Below are 18,259 nucleotides of genomic sequence, written 5' to 3'. Positions count from 1 at the left end.
TTTCTCTTAAACTTCTGATTTGCTTATCTCCTGGCTTCTAGTATTGCTGTTGAGCAGTCCATTCTGATTCATAGTCTTCTACATAATCTATAAACTAGTAGGAAGTTCTTTTTGTTTTCTAAAATTTCAAAATGATATTCTCCCATGAGGTTCAGTTTATATTGTGCTGGGCACTGGGTGGGCCGTTTCTGGTCTGGTAACATATCTTTCAGTTCTGGGAAATCATCGTGAATTATTTCAATGGTCATATTTTTCTACACTTTTTTTTTCTCTCTTTCTGGAACTTTTACTATTCGGATATTGGATTTTTTTTTAATTACCTTATTTTTACCTTCACTTTTTGAGAGATTCCCTTTGCTTGATCTTCTACTCTTTTAATCAGTTTTCTTATTTTGCTGAAGTGTTTTTAATAATCAAGACCCTTTTCTTAGTTTTTTGAATGCTACATTTCATTTTATTGTTATAATAACATCCTTTTGGGTGGAGGGGGGGTTGTCTCATGGATAAAATACTTTCTTTTAGCTCTCAGAGAATTTATTGATGTATTTTTCAAAGTTTTCTTATCTTTGTATAGTTTCTGCTTCCCCAAGCTTCCTTTTTCCTTTCATTTGGGTCTTTATCGTCCATATCAGAAGGATTTATCAGATATCTGGTCATCCTTGGCTTTCTGCTCCTGATTAAGAGTAGGAGAGAAAAGGCCCATTGGAAGTACTGAGTACATAGCTGGGTCTGGTAAGTTTTAAGCTGGGTAAGATAGTCTGGGGGGACTAGGTGTTGGGGACCCTCTCTCAAGATCATCCATTTAGGTGCTTCATGAATTGTGTCACTTTCTCCAAAGAGGTGTCTTCTAATCTGCCTGAAGGATGAATCAGGCCAGGCCACCCTTGTTGTGGGAATTGAGTTGAGGAAAGGATTGAGTACTCAGGATTTGGTAAACTTAGGCTTGATTTTCCTTAGCTGCACCTGTCAAAGTCCTTGGTTTACCCTCTCTGGAGAATAAACCATAGACTTCAGCTGGCCAGGAACACTGGGTGCCTGGGAGCATGAGCAACTTAACTTTCCAGAGTCCACCTCGGTCTTCCTGGTTTCAACCCACCTCCTCTTCCTCCCACAGCCAGACACCGGACTACCTATAAGAGACCTCGAAGAATTTCGTGCAGTAAATGAGGTTGGTTTTCAGCTTTCTTCGGCTGACTTAAGATTCCATTTTCTCACGTCTGGTCTCAGTACCACTGGACCATCCACTACATTGTAGCTTCCAAAATGTTGTCATTTCCCCCATACTTAGGGATTGATAGCCTCTTAAAAACCTCTTTACTATATATTAGTGGGATTTGGGGAGGGATCAAAATTAGGTTCATGTATTCAGTCCACCATCTTACCCCACATCTGGTGTTAATATTTTTAAGTGACAAACCAATCACGTTTAAGCGTTTTTTTAATCAGTTTTTTTTTTTTTTTTTTACTTCTTTTTCTCTCTAAAAATTAGCCTTTGTCATCTGAAAGGAAGTATATCTTTTTGTGAGAGATCATTATCTCTCCTGCTCTGGCACCCTCTGAAGTCTTGTCTTTGGGATTGTAATCACTGGGTGGATTATACCTCCGATTTGGGGAACCACTTAGGAAAACCTTAATGATACTTTTTAAACATAATGTCTCTGAACCGTTTTGAAGTTGTTTGGGCTGATACTGTAGAAGAGACATGGAGAAGGCATTTTTTTCTTGGTGGATTGCTACAATGTGGTTTGTGACCTAGGTCACAATAAATGTTTGCGAATACTTTTTATCTCTGGTAGGTGTGACCTCCTGTGTTGATACTTCATCATCCCAGGGAGAAACTGTGAATTAGCATTGTGGAAACCCTCCCAAGTGACTGTAAGAGCTTTCCTCCCCAGCTTTTGAGAGTTTTCAGGCTATTGGGGAAACAAGTGTTGAGTGTTGGGTGTTGCTCTGACTCTGCTTAGAATACGGGGGGATAGTATCTAAGGATACTAAAAGCTTAAGTTGTCTAAAAAAGGTTCTACAATGGGCATCAGGGCTCACTAGAACTGAGAATAAACAGAAAAATAGTTTACTTAGAAATGAAACCTTAGTGGGGTGCCTGTGTGGCTCAGAAGGTTTAGATTAAGTGTCTGCCTTCAGCTCAGGTCATGATCCCAGGGTCCTGGGATTGAGCCCCTCATCAGGCTCCCTGCTCAGTGGGGAGTCTGCTTCTCCCTCTGCCCTCCACCCCATTCATGCTTGTGTTCTCGCTCCCACACTCTCTCAAATGAATTAAAAAACAAAACAAAACAAAAAAACACGTTAGCCTGAAATGGGAAAATGTGTTTATTCCTGAAAAAAATCTCACTGTGTGTTTTAAAGTTGTGTCTTGCCAACACCTTATCTTTCTTCTACTCCTTCGTTGCCACCTTGTCCTTCCTTTGCCCCTTGTCCCTTTATCTCTGTTTCTCCTTGTCCTACCCCAGCTTTATTTCCCTCTTTGTCGTCAGTTCCCTGTAATCAATTAATCCAAAACCTTTCCTAAGCCCCACTGGGTGCAGATCCAATGCTAGAAATTTATATGCAAGGATAAAGTGCAGTCCCCCCCCAACCAAATAATCACCATATGGTGGTTATGTGTTATGAAGGAAAAACACCATGGTGGGGGACAGTGGAAGAGTTTGACCTTGGAGTGTCAGGGAGGTCTTCAAGGAGAAGGTGACTTTTGAACAGTCCTACCTTAGAGGCTATGCAGCAGCTCACCTGGTGGTAAACTGGGAACGGTGATCCCATGGAAAGGGAACAGTATATGTGAAGACACAGAGATAAGAAATGCAGGGACAATTTGAGAAAGTGCAGGAAATTAGGTGTGCTGGAGCGTAGCATGCTGGGGCCAGGACTCGGGGTGGGGTGGAGGGAGCTAGAAAGGAATAAGGCTCCTTCAGGTTCAAGGAAGAGCCATGTCCTGAGGTGACTATGGTTGAATGTGAGGAGACGGAGGGAAGCTCAGGAAACTCAGGGCTGCTATGTCACCCCTGTGAATCCTAGTGCTCCCGACATTAGCTTGAACCACAGGCCCTGATGAGCAATAGAACATGAGCTTGTCTCTGCTGAGATTGCCGTGGTCACTGACCAGCTGTCCCCTGCTATCTGCTCTCAGGGTCTCCACCTTCATTCTCACCTGCTTGGGCAGGGTGTTGGGGGGAATCTCTCAGACAGCGGACTCCTTCAGGACTAGCCTGTGTGGTCACCTTTGGCTCAGACTCCCAGACTCTGGTTCCAGGATTGTGTCCAGGGAATCAGGGCCATAGGGTGCAAGGAGATCTTGGTGCAGGAATAAATTCTCATGACCCATGTTCTCAAAAGACATAAGCCTGGCAGGTATCGAGGGTGTCCTGAGATGTCTAGTACAGAGGGGCCGGGTTTCATCCATGGGCTAAGAGGAGCAGGCCAGTTTGAAAACTGTGGCTTATACATCAGAAACTAGTTTTCTCCCAGTTCTAGAGGCCAGAAGTCCAAAATTAAGGTTCCAGCTGATTTGGTTTCTGATAAACAGTGTCTTCCTGTCTTGTAGCCAGTCACCTTCTCTCTGTATCATCACACGGCCTTTCCTCAGAATATGTGTGTGTTTGTGTGTGTGTGTGTGTGTGTGTGTGTGCTTCTGCATGTGTAGTTTGAGGGGAGAGAGGAAGGGAGAGAGAGGGAGTTTGGGAAAGAGTGCTATGCACTCACTAGCTCTCTGGTGTCTCTTCTGATAAGGACACTCATCTTGTCTGACCAGGGCCCCACCCTTATGACCTTATTAACCTTATTAACCCTAATACTTCCTTAGAGGCCTCATCTCCAAATATATATATATACTGGGGGTTAGGGCTTATTCATATGGATTTGGGGGGTTAAGTGGGGATATAAACATTCAGTTCATAACAGGTTAGTATATACTAAATTATAATTCTAACTTATTTTTATTAAGAATGACATATTTAATTTTAAAATATGAAGTATAAAGACTATTGTAATGTTTTTTCTATCCACCTTTTTTTTTTTCACATAATTGGGCTCACACCATATATAGTATTTTTAAAGTTAAAATTAATGTAGCAACATTCAGAAGTCCCAGATGGAATATAATATAAACATAGGCTTGATGACATGACAGGTCTTCTCTTGAGGATTTTCTTAGTCTTTCTAGTTAGAAAAGCAAACAGATAAACAAAATAACTAGGAATAACTTTAGAACCCCACAGCAGTTTTATTTTGTTTTAATTAATTAATTTTTAAAAGATTTTATTTATTTATTCATGAGAGACACAGAGAGAGGCAGAGACACGGGCAGAGGGAGAAGCAGGCTCCCTGCAGGGAGCCCAATGCGGGACTTGATCACGGGACCCTGGGGTCACGACCTGAGCCAAAGGCAGACTCTCAACCACTGAGCCACCAGATGCCCCCCAACACGATGTATAAAGACACAGAAATCATAAACACTGAGCAAGGTCAATGGGTTTTTCTTCTGAGTAGGGAAGCGGCAGGCTCGAAGTGGGTCTTTGGGAGCCCCTCATCAGGTTGGTGTGGGTGCACACCGAGGCCGAGGGGGCCTAAGGGCAGGCAGCGGCGGGGGGTGGATGGGGTGCTAGTCAGGGGCAGCCGCTACGGTCCAGGCAACAGCAAACTCGGCCTGTACTGACGTGAGTGTTGGGCTAGAGATGAAGACCAGATGCAATTCGGGAAAACAGTTTTGTGATCTCATCCTCTTGTTTCTAAACACCACTTTATTTTTTCCATCCCCTCCCTCCACACTCCACCTCCCATTCTGTCTACACTCCACCACCACCACCATCAGGAACATGCACTCCTCAAATACAGGCAAATAAGATTTATCTTAACCAAGAGACCCTCGATTGGTTTGTTTTCTCTTATTAGTTTATGATCCAAAAGAATAAACAACGTTACCAAGCTCCTGTCCTAAATATTTGTTGTGCCCCACACCACTAGCTGTGTGAAGGTACACACCTGTCAGCCCACACGGGGTCACACACACCACTGACCTGGCCACCTGAGATGCTTTGTACAAGCGCCCAGCTCGGTGCCCGGCCCGCAACCCCAACCCCTTCACTTCCTCCCGTAAATGCTGCCTGGCCCCATCCGTGATTCAGTGACTGAAGCCTTCTGTCTCTGAACTGAGCTCATTTGCACAGTTTTACGTGTGTGGGATTTGTAATCCCATCCATCTCATCCTCTCCTGGTGGACTGTGGGCTCCCTAATCACACAGCAGGAAGGAAGCCTGGGTGGGGCTGGGTGTCTGCCCCCAGGCCTGCACTGGTGCTCCCAGTGGCCTTCATGGGCACAGGGAAATAAGGTCGGCCTCATAAGTCTCTTTCCCCCTGAACACCAGGCCTGGAGATGTGGAGGGAAGATGTGGAGGGCCTTGGAGTCTTGTGACTCCAAGAATTTATGTCACTTTTCTGAAAACGTGAAAATATCAGGTTAGGAAGGTTTTCTTGTTCTTTTTTTTTTTTTTTTTTTTTTTTTTTTTGGCAAGAGAAAGCCTAATGATAAAGAAAAGTAGTTTGTAACTGTTACCTGCTCTTATTATTGTCCAACTTATTTCTAATAGGCCACTAGATTTTATTTTTTTATTTTTTTATTTTATTTTTTTTAATAATAAATTTATTTTTTATTGGTGTTCAATTTGCCAACATACAGAATAACACCCAGTGCTCATCCCGTCAAGTGCCCCCCTCGGTGCCTGTCACCCAGTCACCCCCACCCCCCGCCCTCCTAGATTTTTTTATAAAAGATTTTATTTATTTATTCACAAGAGACACAGAGATAGAGGCAGAGACACAGGCAGAGGGAGAAGCAGGCTCCATGCAGGGAGCCCGACGTGGGACTCGATCCCAGGTCTCCAGGATCACGCCCTGGGCCGAAGGTGGCGCTAAACCGCTGAGCCACCCGGGCTGCCCCAGGCCGCTAGATCTCTATGTCAGGTGTCTATCTGGTTGGGTGCATTAGGAATCTTGTACTCTTTCCAGGCTCTCTTTACCACATGGCCCAGATGCAATAAATGCTTTTTGAAACACTAAGTATATTTTTACTTGTAAGTTGTGAAAAAAAAATTAAGTGAAATAATTTATTCAGAAGAGAAAAAAAAGTAGTGGGTCAGCCCACATTGTTGTGGGTTTCTTGAACGTAAGATCTGAAGACGGCATAGTGACGGAGGAAGGTGGTGGTAGCTGATGTTCATCGAGCGCTCCCTCTGTGCCGGGCCCTGCGCTGGGCACTTATTACTTTATCCTTGCAGTACCTGTGGGGTCGACGTGCTCTTCTTGCCCCTGCCATAAAGATGAGAAAAGTGAGGTTCAGGGAGATCGTCTTGCTCTCCCAGGCCACACGGTTCGTAAGCCATGGACCTCAGGCTCCAGGTCCTTCTTGCCCCTCTGGCTCATGCTGCACCAGCCATGCTGTTGACTGAATTATGACCCAAGCAGTCCACGCGTGGCGTGATGCATCCGAGAAGCTGCTCAGTAGTAGAGGGCAAGGGGGCTACGGTGGCAGCGTTTGGTGCTGGGAGACGTGAGGCCGGGGCCCCCTCAACCACTGCCTGGACTCTGGGCCACGACCCTACATCAGTTGCTTCGTAACAGGACTTGATTTTAGATTCATGATTTGTTAGAAGTCAGTGGGCTCTGGTCCCCTCCCGGCTAAGCCCGCATCTGTTGGAGCACAGGGCAGGTGTCACGGAAGGACACCGACCAGGGGCAGCAGGGGCGGCCTTCTGCCTCTGTCTCCGCGCCTCTGGACGGAGTGGACGAAGAGGCTCCTTCCACTCCTGGTGCTGGCTCGCCCTGTCGTGTCCGTGTCCCAACTCAGCCCACCTTCCCATAACGCCGTCCGCCGAACTCCTCCGGCCTCTCTGCCTGCCAGAGGGGGAAGCACCCCAAGCGAAAAAGTACGAGAAGACGCCAAAAGGTGGAGCGTAGAATTGCAGTTGGGCCTTCCTCTGACGCCTGTGAAAATAACACAAAGCATCAGAAATAGCAGAAGCGCCGGTGGAGGCCAAAGAGCTTGGCAGGCAGCCCCGACCCCCCTGCGCTGGGTCCAGAGGGTGCGGAGCTCAGCAGGGCGTCCAGCGGTCATTGGGTCAGGCTGTCAGGGCCCCGGGGACACCTCACGGCGTTTTCTGTCTAGCGTCTCAGAAAGTACCTGGCACGTGGCTGGGGCTCAGTTACACTTTGCTGAGGGACCGGGAAGGGAACCAGAATAGATCAGGCTCCGGGGTGGAGATGGACATAGTTCTAGAAAACACGAATCAGAGCAGCTTGTGGAAGTGTGACAGCAGTTACAGGAGAACGCGGCCGACCAAACAGATGGTCAGGGCGCCGTCCGCAGACGAGGGGAACGGGGGGCAGAGGGAGCACCTGCTCGAGGGGCCCGTGCACTGCACACGCACCCTGTCCAGCCTCCCCCGTCTTCCTTCCATCCACCCGCCAGGCAGTAGCTGTTCAAGCCTACTGGGTGCCAGCAGTCAGGCGCCAGCAGACGGTGGGCAGCATAATAGATACGGTCCCTGCCCTCACCAGCCATGGAGGTGATTAGGGAAGGTCATTGGTGATGGCAAGGGTATGTTTTTAGGACGAGTGCTCCTGGAACCCAGGCTCCTTACTAGCTTCATGACGGTGGGCAAGTCCCTGAAACCCTTTGAGTTTGCTCATCTGAAAAATGGAAAGAAATGCCTCCCTGGAAGAGCTAGCTTGCTTATTTATTTATTTATTTATTTAAATCTATTTAAATTTTATTTTATTTTATTTTTAAGATTTTATTTATTTATTCATGAGAGACACAGAGAGAGAGAGAAAGAGGCAGAGACACAGGCAGAGGGAGAAGCAGGCTCCATGCAGGGAGCCTGACGTGGGACTCGATCCGGGGTCTCCAGGATTAGGCCCTGGGCTGAAGGCGGTGTTCAACCACTGAGCCACCCCAGCTGCCCACTTTTTTTTTTTTAAGATATTATTTATTTATTTGATAGAGACAGAGAGAGCGAGCACAAGCAGACAGAGCGGCAGGGAGAGGGAGAAGCAGGCTCCCCCCAGAGCAGGGAGCCTGATGCGGGGCTCCATCCCAGGACCCTGGGGTCACGACCTGAGCTGAAGGCAGATGCTCAACCACTGAGTCACCCAGGCCCCCAGAGGACATTTTTTTAAGGATTAGAAATGATACTACATATCAATAGTGGCTGTAGTTTTTCTTTGAACTTGTGTGTGTGCGGGGGGGGGGGGGGGGGTGAGGGGTGGGGGGGGGGGGGGGGGTGGGTTCTTCCCCCCACTGCCCCACTTTGCTGCTTTCAAGAAGATGAGCACTTCCTGGATATCAGGAAGAACAACTTTTTGGTTTTATTATTATTATTTTTTTTTTTTTTTTTAAGAGTGAGAGACAAGCCAAGAAATAGACTCTTTTTTTTTTTTTTTAATTTTTTTTATTTATTTATGATAGTCACAGAGAGAGAGAGAGAGAAGCAGAGGGAGAAGCAGGCTCCATGCACCGGGACCCCGACGTGGGATTCGATCCCGGGTCTCCAGGATCGCGCCCTGGGCCAAAGGCAGGCGCCAAACCGCTGCGCCACCCAGGGATCCCTGGTTTTATTATTTTGATGATGATTTCCTCTGTTAAACTTCTTGCTCCTCATAAGCTGGCAGAGAATGCTAGATTTCTTAATGTGCCACACCTTACAATCCTGATTGCAAGGGATCATTAGAGACATTCAAACGTGGGGCGCCTGGGTGGCTCAATTAATTAATCATCCGACTCTTGATTTCAGCTCAGGTCATGATCTCAGGGTCGTGGGATCGAGCCCCGCGTCGGGCTCTGTGCTCAGCGCAGCATCTGCTTAAGATTCTCTCCCTCTCTGCCCCTCCCTCCGGCTCTTTCTTTCTCTCTCTAGCCCTAAAATAATTAAATTAAAAACAAGAAACATTCAAAAGTATATAAAATGGTAAATTCAAGCAGAAGATCTCTCATTGCCGTCCAAATGAAGACCATTTTACTATTATTTTTTTAATTTTTAATTTTTTTTTCCATTTTAAAATTAAACGTGCAAGGGGGCGCTTGACAGGATGAGCACTGGGTGATATGTTATATGTTGGCAGGTTGAACTCCAATATAAATAAATAAATAGTAGATAAATAATAAATAAATAAAAATTAAACATGCGAAATGGGATCATCATAAGAATAGCTCTGCATGGCGCAGTCCTAAGTTCCCGAAGTCATAAAGCAACTTCAGTTGTGGCCTAAAATACACAATAGCAACCCAACAAACCCCATCTATTTTTCTTTTTTTTTTTCTCAAGTCTCTACTTGAAGTCAGAGGAAAAATCACTTTTTTGCTTTCTTACGCCTCACTGACTCAGGTGGGAGCCACTTTTCAGATCCATCTCCCCAGGCAATGACTCCAACCCCCCCGGTCCCTACTGTGTGGGCAGCAAATGTGCTCACGGAGCATCTGCAGGACTGGGTTCCAGCCCTGGCCCCATCACACCCTGGCTCGGCGACCTTGGGCAAGTGCCCTGTCTATGCTTCAGGAAAAAAACAAGAGAGACCCTAATGATACCTCCTCACAGTTTGCTTCAGGATTACACAAGGTGATAGATCCTATTTCCTCAATTTTAAAACCCCCTTGATTTAGAGACACACCAACATTCGAGGTGGAAAACCCCATCCCGTTGAGTCTACACGTTGACTGCAAGACATCCAAGTGTCAGGAAATCATAAAAATTGCAGACAGAACAATGCAGAGAGGAGAGCCTTGCCATTAGGGGCATCCTAGACGAGCGAGCATTAGGCGGTCTCACCGTGGGCAACGGCCCCGTCCCCGTCAGGTGGCGAGCCGGGCCCAGGTCAGCCTGGGCACGCTGTGGCTTCCTTCCTGCGTGGAGTTCCACCGTGGGGAGACTCAGAATGCTTCAGCGTTCTCTTCTGGATCTAGCAGCCTCTCCCCCTGTAGGAGTTTCTTTGACCCTGACCCAGTGCCCCCCCGCCCCCCCACCCCCAGCCATTTTCATGTCACTGCACAGCCAGAAAGGGATAATATTTGTATAGTACTCCCGGGGTAAGGGGAGGGGCAGTCAGGCCAAGAAGCCAAAATCCTCACCATCTGGAACCCATTCGGGGCATTCCAGCGTGGCTCACCTTCTCTGCTTAGTTTCCAGCATGAAAAAGAAGGCGGAGGAGGGAGGAGGAAAAGAAAAAGGAGAAAGAAACTCTGGTCGTGTTCATTGGTTTGGGTTTTTTTTGTTTGTTTGCTTTTACTGGAGAATTTTGAGGGCGTTTTCATTTTTCAGAACACTTTTACTATAATCATCTTGTATCACGGTCTTGTATCTTGATCAACATACCCTCGGGCCTGTGGGTACCACAGACAAACCCGTTTCCACACCCGTTTGTGTGTCGGAACAACTAGGGAAGCTTGTCATTGGTACAAATGTCTATTTCCCAACAGCCTGGGGCCTGGGGATCTGAATTGTAAGAAGTACTCCAGGTGGTTCTTTTTTTTTTTTTTTTTTTTTTTAGATTTTATTTATTTATTCATGAGAGAGACAGAGAGAGAGGTAGAGACACAGGCAGAGGGAGAAGCTGGCTCCATGCAGGGAGCCTGATGCGGGACTTGATCCCGGGGCTCCAGGATCACGCCCTGGGCCAAAGGCGGCGCTAAACGGCTGAGCCACCCGGGCTGCCCTCCAGGTGGTTCTTTATGTGCCAGCAGAGCTAGGAGCCGCTGCCTTCGGGCCCTTGGAGAGCTTCGCCCACACAACACCTTTCATATCCTGCGCTGTTTATATCCTTTCTTACCCTGTAGAGGTAGCCTTTCGGATGCCGCGACCAAACCTAGTCACACAGTAAGTCCCCTTGCCTATGAGCATTAGTCCTGGCCCTGCAATGCGAGGAGGACCCTGCAGTGAGCAGGGAGTCTGCTTATCCGCTGGCCCAGAAGCTCAGCCTCCCGGGCTTGCGATTTTGGACACGAATATCGTGTCTCAGAGTTTGGGTTAGGAACCAGCTGCTTCAGCATCACCTAGAAGCTCATTAGAAAAACAGTCTGAATCAGGCTTTCAAATTTCGGACTAGTAATCTGTATTGCAAACCAGCACACTGGTGATTTTTAACGCACGTTGAGATTTGGGACCTACTGCATATGGGAGATTTAATAATCCCATGGATCATTAAAGGGTTAATTTCCAGGTAAGGACAGACACTGTTACCTGGGTTAAAGGCAGACTTGCTACTGCGTGCTCACTGTCCAAGACACACAGCTGGCCCCTTCAAGTAACCAAGCTTGCTTCTGGTGCCACTGTTGGGGTAGTAACCGGGGAAGGACGTTGAGGTCCAAGAAACCAACGGTGTCCGTAAAAGCTCGGTATGATGGCTTGAATACAGCACAAGATTCAACACATCCTTCCCTCGTTTGAGTGTAACCTGGCAGTTGGGGTGTTTCCCAACTTAGGATCCGCAGGCCCCTGAAACGGCATGCAAAATCGAATGTGAAAAAGTGTATTTTTCTAGGAGAGGATCCAGAACTGTTGCCAGATTCTCAAAGGCACAGTTAACCCAGAAAAAGGGGAAGATTAAGGATTCAAACAGAGGAATTTTTTAAGATTAGGGCTGTGGAGAATTGTAAACAAAGGCTCACGACCCGGTAAGATTTCTGAACTTCAGCCCTGGAAGCCGCCAGCAGATCTGACCTCCAGCATTCCTCACCGCTAACCTGACTTCTCCCCTCCTTCCATCCGGCCTCATTCCTTCTTTTAGGTTCGTCTCTCTCTGGTTTTTCTCCCCATCTTGAACTCACTGCCCTACCTGGACACGATGCCATCCCTCCTCCCACCCAGTCCTTCCCTCCTCCTCTCCCTTGCTGCCTTACTTAGGAAGCAGAGCACGTCCTTTTATTGGTTCTACCTATGGAATAACATTTCATGTTGGTGGTTCTTGTTTTTCAAATCAGATGAATTGAACATTTAAGATTTCTCTGGGAGAGGGAGAAAATTATACCTTAGGTCGCCTGAACGCCTGGCATTTTGGATTTGACCCTTGATGGAAATTTTTCTGTGGGCAGAGGTTCCCGCTCATCCTTGGCTGGAGGAAGGGCAGGCATGCCCCAGGCCTTCCTCTTGTTCGGAGTTTGATGAAGAAAGAGTGACTGGCCAGGATCCTAAGGGCCCCTGGCTCCAAGGCCCTCCTGCTAGCTTGGATTATTTTTATTTGCTGGCTTTGGCTGTGGAAGGCAGAGAAGCAACCATTAGGCTGAGGAGGCCATGGGGACCCAGTCAAGGCTGCAGAAGGAAGGGAGAGCTAACGCTGTGCAGCTCTGCATCGGTGTCTGCTCCAGCTCTGTAAGCAGGAGGGGGTTTGGCCTGCTGGGCTCCCTGGCCAGCGTTCTGGGGAGGAATGCCTGAAGCATGAAGTCACTGGCTTGGGAGGGCCCTTCCACACTGCTGGGCCTGCCTGCCTCAGCCTCCAACAGCCAGCCGGGAGTTCCAAGGAAGCAACCAGGAGACAGCCTGAGGGGTGGGCCATCCATAGATCCCATAGATCCCATAGATCCCCGAACTGGGGATGGGCCCGAGGCACCTGAATGGGCCCGAGGCGCCTCCAGGTGCTGGTCGCAGGGGAGTGTGGAGCTTGCTGCCTCCTGGGGGCTGATGAAGCCCCAGATGAGAGTTGTGGGGGCTATAGGATGGGGACCAGCTGGCCTCCCCTCTACGTCACTCTGGCCCCCATGAGGTCAGTGCTAGCAGTTCCTGAGCTTGTGGAGACGTGGCCCCGGGGCCTGCTTTCCATCTAACTTCCTTGTCACTCCAGTTACAGCCCCTAACGCTCCCTGGGGGCCGGGCCAGGCCTGTTTGGCTTCAGGGACCAGTTCTGAAGATGTACTGAACCCCCTGCCACCGCGTTAGCCCGACCCCAGCACGCAGGTACTCAGCACACAGGTGCTCAGGCCAGCCCCGGGCCATGGGCCAGTCCCTAAAATACCTCCCTAGGGATGGCGTTTGCCAGTGAATTTCTGGGCCCCATAGAGGTGACGAGTGGCTGTAACTGCCGGCCCAGTTTGAAGCACCATCACGCTCAAAGCAGCTGTCGGAGCCATGGCTCTGGGATCTAGCCAGCCTGTGCCTTGTGGGACGGACTGTCGGACTGCTCGCCTCCTCTGTCAAGAGCAGGGACTCACGCCCACCTAGCCGATCGTCAAAGCATAAAGTAGGATAATGCACAAGTGTTGCACTTGGCACCAGGTGGGTGCTCAGTAAGTTATCATTACCATTAGCATGGTGTATTCTGGAAGCGTGGGTCCCTGGGGGCCCCCTGGGTTATATTCCAGGACTCCAAGCTTCTCAAGCTTCAAGAGCTAGGAATCTTGTTAAAATGAAGATTCAGATTCTGCGAGTATGGGGGTGGGTCTGGAAGAGGGGAGAGTGAGATCCTGCACCTCTAACGGGGGGAGGGCTCCCCGGTGGTGGTGCTGCTGTTGGCACCTACCGGGTCCTGCCTAGAGGAATGTCCTCAGTCCTCTTTTCTCTTTGCTCTCTGCGCCGGGGCAGCCAGCCATCAGAACACTCCCTAGAGTCTGTTGAAAAATACTCCCAGACAACAGGTGTGAGCTGGGACTGGCCCAGGCAGGGTATATGGTTGCCCCCCTTCCCCTGAGCACCGCCAGTGGTTGCATCCATCCGGGGACGAGGAGAGGATCTTGAGGGAGGAGGGAACTTGTCCCTGAATTTGAGGAGCTCCTGTTCTGTTGGAGAGACAGGTGCAAACACCCCTTGCTGTCCAGGAGCACCCTGCAGAAAGGCACGCAAAGGAACACGGAGGCCGAGGAACCCGCCATAAAGGAACACACTGGAATCAAACTGCGTACCCTCTGGGGCTCCCACAGCCCAGAAAGGTGGCGGGTGCCCTGTGCTGCTTGCCCTTCTCCGAGCCAGCGGGCCGAGGCGCTGAGAGCAGAGGACGCCTGCCGGCCCCCGTGAAGGGAGGAGTGGGCACTGGCCCTGGGCAGCCCAGGTCAAAGGTGTACTCATTCAAGGCTCGCTCTCATTGAGTGGGGCCTGTGTTAAACCCTGCTCCCAGGCCTGGGGTCTTAGTGACCATGAGGATCCTGTGCTGCAAAGCAAGGCTGGGACAACAGTGCCCTTGACTTTGCTCAAGTTTTGGGTGGAAACTCGGCATGGTTCATGTTGAGAAACTGCATTCTGTTCTTCTTGACAGCTTTGCCTCAGATCCTCCCCCATCCCTCCATCCTCCCCATCTTACTCCCCACGCCTGAATAAAGCCCCATAGATTCTAGATAGCAGCAAAGGGAGCCCTGATTTCTGCCTAAACCCTTGAGAGACATGCTGCTTGCGGCTGAAATCCGCCCGTAGGAACGGTGATCAGAGGGCTCCCTGGTGGGCCCCACTAGGTGACAGTTGGGGTCCGCAGCTAGGAATAGCCCCAATCTGGGGCTTTGCCCCTCACTCTCTGATCAGCTTCAGCTGGGAAACTTCCATACATTCTCGATTCCGCATTTGCAAAGCAGAGAGGAGCCCAGGCTAGAAGCGAGGATGCAGGGGTGGCCCTTGCAGGCGGCACCGTGAAAACAAACGTCTTGCTTATCTTTCATTCTGGTAAAACATATATGACATAAAATCGGCCATTTTAAACATTTTTTAAATGTACAATTCAGTGGTATTTATTACATCCCTCTCTTTGTGTGACCATGTTGACCCTCTGCTTCTAACACATTTTCGTCACCCCAAGCAGAAACCGTATCCATGAAGCAATAATAACTCCCCATCCCTCCCCCACAGCCCCTGGTAACCTCTATTCTGTTTCCTGTCTTTATGAATTTGCCTATTCTAGATATTTCATAGAAGCGGAATCACACCATATTTGTCCTTTTGTATTTTTTTTTTTCATTTAACATAATGTTTTTGAGGTTTATCCGTGTCGTTGCACATGTCAGTACTTGGTTCCTTTGTGTGGTTGAATGATAATCGGTTGTATGCATATACCACATTTGGCTTATCCATTCATCTGTTGATGGGCATTTGGGTTGTTTCCATTGTTAATTTTTTTTAAAAGATTTTATTTATTTGAGATAGAGAGAGTGAGCATGAGTGGGAGGAGGGGAGAGGGAGAGACAGACGCCCCGCTGAGTGTGGAGCTTGATGTGGGGCTCGATCCTGGGACCCAGAGATTATGACCTGAGCTGAAGGTTCAGTTTAACAGACTGAGCCACCCAGGTGCCCCTCCATTGTTAATTATTAATATTTTATACTTTTTGTATGTTCCCTGGGTCTAAATAATGGAGACACACCAGGAAGTCAGACAGCATGGTTCCTGCTCCCGCTTGGCAGGTAGCCAGGTGGGGACAAGAGACGGGCGCCATCGCAGGACCGGGGGCACCTACAGGACCCACTGCATGGAGTTTGGCCACACTCGGTTCTCTCGCCTGGCCAGCTACTAACTGTGTGAGGGTCTCCTTTTTCGGGCTTCAACCTTCCCATCTATAAAATGGATTCGGGGCTAAAGACCCCTGTGGCACTCACATTTTATGGTCCTGTGATGCTGAATCCTCTGGCATGGAATTCTAGAAGGCCACCTTCATGGGCAGGGCTCGTGGTAGGGAAGAGGTGCCCACAGCTGTAGAAGAAGGGGAAGGAAGGGGTGTCTGGGAATCTGAATATTTCCAGCATAGTGCCCGGCAGGAGGGCGGCCTTGCTTGCATGACTGTAATTGTCCTGCCGTCTGGCCCCTGCAGGGGGCTACTTAACGTCCCAGCCAGCCCTTCTCTGTTGTCCTGGAGAGGGTATGCAGGCCACACTAGGGAAGGGAGATGACTCCTAGGTCAGAGCTCCTGGCTACCACGGGGGCTAGGGGCAGCCCGTCTGGGGGACTGCCAGTTGGGCTAAGATTATTTAGGGGGTTCTGAGGGCCTGGCATTTAAGCAGGATGGGAATTGGGATGCCAGAGGCCAGGACAGTCAGAAGGAGTAAGTGGTGCCTGGGTGGAACCCACAGCCAGGGTGGAGATTTCCTGTCAAAACAGCCACTTATCCTGGCCAGAGAGTGCATTCCTCTACCCCAGGAGATAAGAAGGCCCTATTTTCCTCTCAGGGTTCCTTTGAGCCGGGAATTGCTTTGGGCAGGCTGTTGGAGGCTCTGTGGGCTGGGGTCGGGTGGACAGGTCCTCCGTGGCTCCCGCACTCGGGCCCCTGCATCCCCCAGCGAGCGCTGACCCCAGCGCTGACCCCGCAGGGGCAGCCCAGGCCTTAATCCAGTTTCCTCTGTGCTCTGAGTCGTTTACCTGAAGAACGCACCCGTCCAGTAGGGTTGTCAGGAGCTAACGCCCCAAGGGGCGCAGGACGGTGACTGGCATGAAGCTTTGCTCCATGGGGGTGGCGGTCACTGTGGATACCCCCAGGCACCTCTCTGTCTCCTGGGCCCAGGTGAGCCTCCGTTCTCACTCGAGTCCAGCCCTTTCGTGTTCTGGGGCCTTGTGTTCTGGGGCCTTTGATGGCTCTTTTCTCTGAAGGCATCTCCAGGCAAGTCTCTTGTCTCAACTTGCTTGACCCCAAGGCCCTTATAAGAAAAGGCTCATTAAGCGTTTAAAATAGAGCCATGTCAGCAGATGGAACAATTTCTTGGGTATTAGAAACCATTCTTTGTCAAGCAAAGGCTCGTCCTCACTTTCACAAGCGAGGAACCCTTTGCTCCGAAAGAACCTCCGAACTGTCCATCCTAGATTGTAGGGGTTGGCAGGAGCCTCTCTTGTTACGGGAAACTTTTAGCCACCCCCTTCCGAGGGGGGGCCACCCTGACACCCCCTCAACTCAGGCCCTGCATCCCCTGGTTGCCAAGCCCTGGGGGCTTTCCAGCTCTTCCAAGCAGCCGGTTGTCCAGGAGGGCGGAGGCCTTCCCCAGGGGCCTGGAGGCTCCAGGCTGCTCCTCCCCGTACCCTCTGGGCAGGCACAGCCCCACTTCAGACTTCCCCTCTGGCCCCTGCTGGACTGCCCAGCCCTCCCTGTGTGTATTTTCTCTCTGGGTGGGGGCCTGGGAGCTGGAAACCCTGCTCACATCCTCTCCCCACCCTCCCTTCAGAGGACCGAACTCCAAAGAGGCTGAAGCCAGAGCGGAGGTTGTGGTGGGGGGAAGGCCACCAGCAGGCCCCGGGGACTCCCGTGGGGAAGGCGAGCCGTGCCTGCGCGGGTGGTGCCTCTGGAGGCTCTTCCAAGCCCATCATTTCCCTTCCGTCCCTCCAGGCCGTGGTCAGTACAGTACGAAGCAATACAGCCTGACCGAGCTGAAGCTCACAATCCTTCTCCGGCGTCCCTCGATGGGCTGGGACCGCGACGAGCCAGTTCGGGGAGAGCCCTGCAGACCCGCCACCATGTGCGCTCCAGGCTGGACCCCAAGCTGCGGCTCCTGGGCCACCTCCCACCCGTGGGCTCTGCGGGGCTGGCTGGCCTCGGGGAGCTCCAGGGCCCTCGGTCCCTGAAGGCCCGTCAGTGCGCTAGACCTTGAAAGTTCCCCGCCTGCCCTGATGGGGGGCCCCCAAGTACTGTAGTAACAGAAGACCTAGTGGCAGGCCTTGTACTTCGCAATTGCTTTGTTTTATCAGCATATTAAATGCGGTGGCGGGCTCATCCCCCAGTTCTGTAGGAGGGGGGAGCAGTGAGGTCGGGGTGGTGCCCATGCGTCCTGGAGGCTACCTTGGGGTGTGCGCCTGCCCCTGGACGTCGGTGGTGTAACTGGAGCCTGCGTGTGAAGGATGGGCTTCTGGCTGGGCCTCGTTCAGAATTGGAAGGGATCTGAACCGTCACCTGGGACCCCGCACCTGCGCCTGGGAGTGTGGCCTGCGGCACCTGGGTGCTCAGTGGGCCTGGGTGCGGAGCCTGGGCTTATCCCAGATTGACAGGATTTTCATTTCAAAAGGAAAAGGACTCACCTACAGCCACACACACCGCCCTGCCCGCCCCTCCCGGGAACCAGGGCACCAACCCCTGTGTCTAGACTCTTGTTCCTGACACCACCCTTCCCTTCCTCCCCAGAGATCTTCAGGATGCTCCTGCCAGGAAGGAGCCCCTCCTCCCCCCCCCAATCCCTGTGCTCCACCCAAGGCAGGAGGACAAAAGTCTGGCTTCTCCCAACTCCATGCCCTCCGCTCCCGCATCCCACGCCCCCACCCCTTTGCAGCCAGAGGAGGAGAGGAGGGAAAGCTCCACTGGTGATGCAGGGGGGGTGCAGGG

The 18,259-nt window shown here is 50.5% G+C and overlaps 1 protein-coding gene and 1 long non-coding RNA gene across 2 annotated transcripts in view; one reads left to right on the top strand and one right to left on the bottom strand.

Annotated features, from left to right (window-relative positions):
• The window catches only part of SLC12A8 (solute carrier family 12 member 8), a 131,613-nt gene that overhangs the window by 55,739 nt on the left and 57,615 nt on the right, over window positions 1-18,259 (top strand). The gene's annotated exons all lie outside the window — the stretch shown is intronic.
• Window positions 5,838-16,737, bottom strand: LOC111093730. The gene is made up of 5 exons (XR_005383405.1): window positions 16,318-16,737; window positions 15,561-15,654; window positions 12,025-12,247; window positions 11,238-11,492; window positions 5,838-6,990 (listed from the first exon to the last, which is right to left on the bottom strand). It is a non-coding gene; the product is annotated as an uncharacterized LOC111093730 (long non-coding RNA).

Source organism: Canis lupus, chromosome 33, assembly GCF_011100685.1.
Source record: "Canis lupus familiaris isolate Mischka breed German Shepherd chromosome 33, alternate assembly UU_Cfam_GSD_1.0, whole genome shotgun sequence".
NCBI lineage: Eukaryota > Metazoa > Chordata > Mammalia > Carnivora > Canidae > Canis > Canis lupus.
This window is presented reverse-complemented; position numbering and strand designations above follow the sequence as displayed.